Raw genomic sequence first — 7,547 nt, 5'->3', positions numbered from 1 at the left:
TCAAAACACTCCCACTCATCAGATATACATGTAGTACCAGTAGGCACTAATGCAGTTTCACACCGGCCGATTTCGAGCAAATTTCCCCACTAGTAATTGTTCACAAATGTCATAGCAAGTCTCTCAGTCTCAGTTCAAACTTCAAAATCAATATGACCCACTGCTTTTCCAAATATCACAATCAGGAACGGTGGTATTTTGGTTTTGAATTCTCAGTCAAGACATCGCTTTGCTTTGACTGCCTAGCTTCACTGTAGTTTTGATATGGCCTGAAGTTTTAAAGCAGATTATTTAAAGAGCTCACCAGTTTCTTTGCCGCATGTTCACGTGATTTTGGTCGCTAACTTCAGACTATATTACGGTGAAGCCAAGCAGGCAAAGCGATGTCTGACTGAGAATTTGCATGATGACGCCAAGATCAAAGCCGAAATACAGCTGTTTCCAATCGTGATATTCGGAAAGGCGGTGGTCCTAACTTCAGCGTATATCAAAATTAGGATGAATCAAACCATGGACCTATTACAAATGGACATTCAACGAATCCCCTCCTTTCGGCCGAAGACTGTCAATGCTAATCCTTTTATAAACAGAGCGCTGGCAGCTGACGCCCATCAAGCCGGTCGTAAAACACGTCACTGATGGACAGCGGAAATCAATTGTGCGCTGCTCCTACACATTGCGATGTTGTTCGTTCACTCTATCAAAAGCAACACACAGCAGGGAATGTTAGCGATATGAAAATGATTGCAGAAACAAGAAAACGGGCGTGCATAAACATATTTTTTACGTACATCGCGAACAACCGTTCACAAAATGCATTGACATCACCGTGCAGATCAGTATATCTACAGCAAACTAGCACATCAATGATTTGGAGCTCATCCGGCATCTCGCAACGAAATTTAACACAATTTTAATTTCAGCCCAGTTGACACTGTAGTGAATTACATTGGTGACATAAATTGAGGATATAGAATTGGAATTGATGAAGAAATTACTTTTTTTGTGATCTATGAATAAATTTCATATAAATTAAGAATAAATTTCATATAAATTAAGCATAAATAATTTTCTAGTCAAAATTTCTAAACTATGTGTAGAACCTTGGTGATCCTCATGTAGCTCTCAGTTGGAACAAAAATAAAGAAGAAGTGGAATTTTCTGTGATTTATGAATACATTTTGCATAAATTTGTATAAATAATTTTCTACTGAAAATTTCAAAATTGTATGCAGAAGTTTGGTGAACCTTATGAAGTTCTACCAGATGGAAGAAAAAAAATCAAAATCGGTCAACAATTAAAGAAGAAGCATTTTATCTGAATTATTAAAAATACGCATAAATTAGCATATTTTATGAGTTTCAAAATTTTGAATCCCCCACCTAATGCTATCATATAATTGATGTCGATAGTCGTGCTTACCTTCAGTCAGAAGTTGATTTTCATTTTGGCGTAAAATTCCAGAAATTTAATAGGATTTTTTCTGATGATCACATAATATTGACAGTGTGAAATAATGTATTGAAAACCGGAAATGAATTGTGCATTGCATTATAGGTAATGCAGGGACTTTCCCTGATCGCAGCAATCGAGCTTACATGACCGCATCTGGTCGAAAGAGGGCCATAGATCAAGCGATGACTGTCACCGTCCGAGAAGGGATGGAGTAAACAATGGCCCAAGGCGCTCGTCATAAAAAAAGCGCAAAGAGAAAGTTAACTGTGTGACAGCAATTTTGACAGCTGGAAACAGCTGGTGGCCATAAAATGTATAGTAGACTGATTTTTACTCCCCAGGCTACGGACACCCGACCCCCAAACTGCCAAAGGCACAGCATCACACACATTGTCATCACAGCAACATCGCAATGTTAAAATTTGAGAATCAGGAATTTTCAAAAGGGGACCAGGCCCATAGTATAGTCACGTATTGTATTACCGGACACTATCATGATTCCGGACGCGCATATTACTGTGTTCGAAAACAATTTCGTACCATAAGACTTCCGCAATTCAATTTCACAGAGCAATACATAGAACAAGATTGCAAAAACAAGGCAAACAAAATCAACTTTTACCTTATTTATCTCTAAAATGACAAAAAATGCTTAAAATATCATATAACATAGTTTGCATTAAATTAACAAATGATATATTTTCTAACGGAAATATGGGCCTGATTTGCCGAATTTCAATCACATCAGCTTCTTCGATCGAATGATGAGGTTTGGTGTATTGTGGGTGATCGTCGACGGCTAGTTCTCAAAAAGGTACCATTGCGCGAGGTTTACAGTGAGTAGAGCCGTCGACGATCGGCAGCGCATCGATAGAACTTGATGATGAGCGTCACGATACGAACGAGCATAATATCAGAAAGTGCCTTGGAACATGCAGCTAACAAGAAAAAGTAAAATAAGTTATCAAACACAAATTTATTACCAACATCTGCTCAGATTCGATATGAAAAAAGCAAACAAAAACTTAGAATATATGCATGTGATATATGAAGAAAAAATCACACAAATTCTTTCTAACATCATTATAATGAAGAATAATCTTTACCCATCCGGCGGGCATCCGGAATCATGATGTAATTTGTCATGCACAAAAATAACTGTTTTTCGTGGAGGGGTATACGACAAGTGCGAGGCAAAGAAAACGGTTGGTAAATATAAGGCCAAGTAAAAAAAGAAAGTAGTTGATCGTCCTCGCGCGCATCTATTTTGGCCGCCGCATGAATTTTTTTTTTACTATTTACTATTTTAAAAAATTGGCTAAAAAATTTTAAAAATTGTGATGTTTCTCGTACGCGCCCGCTTCCCTTTTTTATTGCAGAATCAATTTTCTTGATATTTACTATTTTTATGGCTGCTGAATAGCGAAAAAAATTCACAAGATTGGCAAGCGATTTGCTCTCATGTGCTCTGGGATCTTTCTCGCAACTTCATAAAACAATTGCAAAGTCCGAATATCGCCGTAACTGCAAGAAAGAACAAAATTCTGATTTGGTTTTTTATTTGAATTTTGAAGATATGATCATAAATTAGCGAGAAAATAAAGTTTGCAAACTCGGAAAAGATCACGGATTTCTTCATTTTTAGTGCATTTTCGGGGACCCTGCTTCCTGAATCTGAACTAATCCGTCGCGTGCTTTGGAAATATGGTGCAGATAAATCAATTTTAATGACGTAATTTGTATTTCAGCAGGGTTTTTTGGTGAGTGATAGCGCCTGTACTTCGATGTGTGTTGCGGTGATTGACTGTGATTATGACTGTGTTGGGTGAATGCATGTGTGCTGGGGTGATGTGATTGACTGTGCTGGCGCGACATGTGAATTTGTGAAATGAATTGAATTTTCTGGCGAGTTTTCTAACGTCGGCATTTTCCTGGGGTGGACTTGACTTTGAAAACTACTATAAAAAATTATTCACAAAAAAACACCATTCATATGATACAATACTACGTTCATTGACAATAAATGACATTTGACCTTGATCATACGACCTAAGACTTGTCAGTGATACTTGATTACCCCTATATCTACATTTTATAAACGATATCTATAAAGGCCAAGTAAAAAAAGAAAGTAGTAGATCGTCCTCGCGCGCATCTATTTTGGCCGCCGCATGAAATTTTTTACTATTTACTATTTTCAAAAATTGGCTAAAAAGAAAGAAAAAAAAAATTGTGATGTTTATCGTCCGCGCCCGCTTCCCTTTTTTATTGCAGCATCAATTTTCTTCATAATTACTATTTTTATGGGCGCTGAATAGCAAAAAAATTCACAAGATTGGCGAGCGATTTGTTCTGGGATCTCTCTCGCAACTTCATAAAACAATTGCAAAGTCCGATATCGCCGTAACTGCAAGAAAGAAAACAATTCTGATTTGGTTTTTATTGGAATTTTGAAGATACGATCATAAATTACCGAGAAAATAAAGTTTGCAAACTCGGAAAAGATCACGGATTTCTTCATTTTTAGTGCATTTTCGGGGACCCCGCTTCCGGAATCTGAACTAATCTGTCGCGTGCTTAGGAAATATGGCGCAGATAAATCAATTTTAATGACATAATTTGTATTTCGGCTGGGTTTTTTGGTGAGTGATACGGCAGTGATACGGAAGTGATAGCGTCTGTACTTCGATGTGTGTTGCGGTGATTGAGCTGTGCTTGTGACTGTGTTGGGTGATGTGATTGACTGTGCTGGCGCGACATGTGAAATGAATTGAATTTTCTGGCGAGTTTTCTAAAGTCAGCAGGCAATGCATTGAATATTTAAAAAATAATTTCATGTGAGTTATTCATTATCAAGATTGGAAATCATTAATGGGATTCCAGTAAGTGCCAATTCTGTTCAAATTTGATAAACTTCATTCTTCCTTGAGCTATTCAATTTGATGGACAATTGTAAAAATTAGTTAGTAAATACACTACTCAAAAAAAGGACCACTTTTTAAAACGTACATAAAGATTTTATACAAGGTGTTTTATTTCTGGAAATACCTCAGTACAACTGTCCTAAATGTCCTTAAACACGCTGTAATCAATTTCACGCATGGGTGGTTTCAGTTGTCCCAGACGTGCTCTATCGGGTTTAAGTCCGGGGACCTCGCTGGCCACTCCATACGCTCAATCCCCTGGCCCTCAAGGAACTCGGTCACCACCCTAGCTCGGTGGGCACGGGCATTGTCATCCATGAAAATGATGTTTTGTCCCACATTTTCTGCAAATGGCACCACTATAGGTTCAAGGACCTCATCCCTGGACCTCATCCCTGTACCTCACTCCTGTCATTGCTCCCCCTGGGACCACGTAGAGACGAGTACGGTTGGCGTAGGTGATGCCTCCCCACACCATGACGCTGCCTCCCCCATAACGGTCATGTTCTGCAATACAGGGGTCTGCAAATCTCTCTCCTGGTCGCCTCCAGACTCTCGAACGTCCATCATTGTGGTCAAGGGAAAATCTGCTCTCATCTGTGAACAGAACTCTACGCCATTGCTGTCTGGTCCATCTGACATGCTCCCGGGCCCAGTTGAGACGAATTCTTCTGTGAGCAGGGGTGAGTGGGACACACTGAGCTGGCCGTCTGGCATGCATATTGGCTCTGTGAAGTCGGTTACGGATTGTTTGAGTGGAAACAATCACTCCAGTTGCTGCAGCGAAGTCATTGTTGAGGCGGCGTGCACTGTGAAAGCGGTTGCGGAGGCTGAGATTCGTCAAGTAGCGATCATCTCTAGGGGTTGTCGAAACTGGTCGGCCACTGCGGGGTCTCTCGGAGTATAGCCCTGTCTCTCGGTGTCTTTGATTTGCTCTGCTAATGACACTGTGTGACACGCCCATCATTCTGGCTACTCTTCGCTGACTGAGGCCAGCTTCCAGCATCCCTAGGGCTCTGGCTGTGGATTCAAATGCATTTTCTGTCTTTAGTCTCTACAATCAACAAATTGCTGACAACAGCAATGCCAAGATACAGCTGCCCTAGGGATGCTGGAAGCTGGCCTCAGTCAGCGAAGAGTAGCCAGAATGATGGGCGTGTCACGCAGTGTCATTAGCAGAGCAAATCAAAGACACCGAGAGACAGGGCTATACTCCGAGAGACCCCGCAGTGGCCGACCAGTTTCGACAACCCCTAGAGATGATCGCTACTTGACGAATCTCAGCCTCCGCAACCGCTTTCACAGTGCACGCCGCCTCAACAATGACTTCGCTGCAGCAACTGGAGTGATTGTTTCCACTCAAACAATCCGTAACCGACTTCACAGAGCCAATATGCATGCCAGACGGCCAGCTCAGTGTGTCCCACTCACCCCTGCTCACAGAAGAATTCGTCTCAACTGGGCCCGGGAGCATGTCAGATGGACCAGACAGCAATGGCGTAGAGTTCTGTTCACAGATGAGAGCAGATTTTCCCTTGACCACAATGATGGACGTTCGAGAGTCTGGAGGCGACCAGGAGAGAGATTTGCAGACCCCTGTATTGCAGAACATGACCGTTATGGGGGAGGCAGCGTCATGGTGTGGGGAGGCATCACCTACGCCAACCGTACTCGTCTCTACGTGGTCCCAGGGGGAGCAATGACAGGAGTGAGGTACAGGGATGAGGTCCAGGGATGAGGTCCTTGAACCTATAGTGGTGCCATTTGCAGAAAATGTGGGACAAAACATCATTTTCATGGATGACAATGCCCGTGCCCACCGAGCTAGGGTGGTGACCGAGTTCCTTGAGGGCCAGGGGATTGAGCGTATGGAGTGGCCAGCGAGGTCCCCGGACTTAAACCCGATAGAGCACGTCTGGGACATGATGGGGAGGAGTCTCGAGCAGCTCGAAGCCCATCCACTTGGACTGCAGCAGCTGGGTGTGGCTCTGGAGGCTGCATGGGATGCACTGGACGTCAGAGACATCAATCGCCTCATCAGCTCCATGAGACAGCGCTGTGAAGCCGTTATTGCTGCAGGAGGTGGTCACACTCGTTACTGAACTGCCTGAAAGACACTCAGACATTCGTTTTTACCACTTCATGTCGGTAGCTGATACCCCTCGGGGCCCACTTTTCAGGATGTGCAGTGATGCGAGAGACATTGTGCAACAACTGAAACCACCCATGCGTGAAATTGATTACAGCGTGTTTAAGGACATTTAGGACAGTTGTACTGAGGTATTTCCAGAAATAAAACACCTTGTATAAAATCTTTATGTACGTTTTAAAAAGTGGTCCTTAACTTTTTTTGAGTAGTGTAGATATAACACTAACAGTTACAAATATTAAAATAATAAACATTATGTGAACAATTAACAATTTATTCAATAATAATTTAACATTTGATATCAATTAAAAAATGAATAACAATTGAATAAATGTTGTAACCCGCAAGTGAAAACCCGAACCGTACCGTCCCGTATAATCCAATAATTTGCAAGCGGGACCCGCTGACCCGTCGGGTTTTAACCCGCAAGTAAATTTATCTTTGAAAAATGAAAATTATTTCTGCAATCCCCACACTATACAGGCTCAAATCACGAAAATATATGCCAACTACTAACCTAGCCTAGAGTGAATTTACTTACAATTTGCAAATTCGCCTTTGTTTTATTCCGGAGAGAAAATGTTTTTGGGGTTACTTTGTACCCGAAATGGGTCGGCTCTGATCTCGTAATCGAAAGCATTGCGCAATTAACTCCTCGGATCGGAGCGAGCCGCAGCTCAGCGCGCGCTAGCTACATGTAGCCCAGGCTGCCCAGCAAATTCGATGTTCAGTTTCCCGTCGCCCGCCCGCGTTATGAAATTTGGACCGCGTTTAAAAATCAAATTCTGAAAATAATTCATTATTTTACTATTTTGACATAGATCTAGATTCAGAACTGATATAAAACATTAATATAAGCTTTTCAGTCACAATTACTTGTATATCATGTAAATACCTGTAATTCTTTTCTTGTTTTTTTCTTGTGAATGGAATGACACTGCATGCTCAACCACATCTCGAGCGATGTTCGTGCAGGCTCCACTCAACTTCACTTCTGCTACACTACGCTCTACCTACC

Source organism: Lytechinus pictus, unplaced genomic scaffold (assembly GCF_037042905.1).
Source record: "Lytechinus pictus isolate F3 Inbred unplaced genomic scaffold, Lp3.0 scaffold_19, whole genome shotgun sequence".
Classification (NCBI taxonomy): Eukaryota; Metazoa; Echinodermata; class Echinoidea; order Temnopleuroida; family Toxopneustidae; genus Lytechinus; species Lytechinus pictus.
The sequence above is the reverse complement of the archived record's forward strand: the minus strand, read 5'-3'. Positions refer to the sequence as shown.